Source organism: Amphimedon queenslandica, unplaced genomic scaffold, assembly GCF_000090795.2.
Source record: "Amphimedon queenslandica unplaced genomic scaffold, v1.1 AMPQUscaffold_10568, whole genome shotgun sequence".
NCBI lineage: Eukaryota > Metazoa > Porifera > Demospongiae > Haplosclerida > Niphatidae > Amphimedon > Amphimedon queenslandica.
Genome location: NW_003549173.1, coordinates 1 through 1,235, shown reverse-complemented (window position 1 = coordinate 1,235; position 1,235 = coordinate 1). Strand labels below are relative to the sequence as shown.

Below are 1,235 nucleotides of genomic sequence, written 5' to 3'. Positions count from 1 at the left end.
GTCTGTTGAGGTCCCATCAAATGCACTTTGCTGAAATATCTGGCAAATATTGTGGGAACAGAAACACATGCTAACAAACGTTGTGGTAAGACACAATGCACACTATAGTACATTACATATATATACACACATGTACATGTAAAGAGAGTAGGATATGTCTTTTGGTCAGTAATTTATTGTGTCATTTATTGTACAGGAGAATGGAAAGACAAATACTTACCAATTAATGATAAAAGAAATGCCTAATTTGAAGAAGTAAGTATAGCATCAGCATCGTATACTTAAATTACTATCTCTGTCTCGCTCTCTTAATACAGTGAATTACACTTATTTTCATAATCAAGAAGCAGTGAGACCTTGTTTTATGTACATTCAATTATTCTATTTTGTATTTATTAGGATGTGTCAAGATGAACTCATACAATGAAACATTTTATATAATTTCTGTACTTGTTGGATGGGCTGAAGCATTCATAATGGTATGTGATACATACACGTATGTAATGTACATGTATTTGAGTGAATGGAACACTTTTTAATTCTAATGGAACTGAATTGTCACATGTCTATGTCACTGACTCACTGATTGAGTAGAGCACAAGTACATGTATACATGAATGCAGTTGACTAGTTACATCATTATGTTTCAAACCCATTACCGATGAGTACTGACAATTATTAATTGTGTTATAAGTTTGAATTACCATTACATTCACTCCCTCTTTTTGTCCTTTCTGTTTCTCTATCTTTTTAGTGTCTCCATATCTTGTTATGCCAAGCTTAGGACTGATGTCATCATTAATAAGTCTTAGATTCAAGCAAGTTCAAGTCGTATTTACCTCTTCATATTTGAGTGAAAAGACATCAAGATCACATTACAAACATTGTTCTTTTTTAATAAAAATAATTTTCATAAATTGTCTTACAAATGCAGCGAATGAACAGCAATATACGGCAGCGTATTATAATGCAAACACAATTAAAGTCCATATGAACTGATGGCAAATCATTCTACACATCTATCAATGCTATGCAGCAACAGAAATGTCAAAGCTGTCTATAGGGAAGATCATTTTGATCCAGGAAAAGAGAATTTTTACACATTGGCTCACTACAGAAGTTGGATTATAATGAAGAATTTTTTCAAGTGTGTTAGCAGTCTAAATCTGATTGTTGTTTGGCATCAATAGGTAGACATGCACAATTGCTTGTTATAAAAAATTAAAGTGCTAAAT

The 1,235-nt window shown here is 32.1% G+C and overlaps 1 long non-coding RNA gene across 1 annotated transcript; it reads left to right on the top strand.

Annotated features, from left to right (window-relative positions):
• The first annotated feature begins 33 nt into the window (after positions 1–33).
• Positions 34–408, top strand: LOC109590046 (uncharacterized). Its single transcript, XR_002189074.1, has 3 exons — positions 34–85; positions 197–255; positions 318–408. It is a non-coding gene; the product is annotated as an uncharacterized LOC109590046 (long non-coding RNA).
• Positions 409–1,235: the final 827 nt, after the last annotated feature.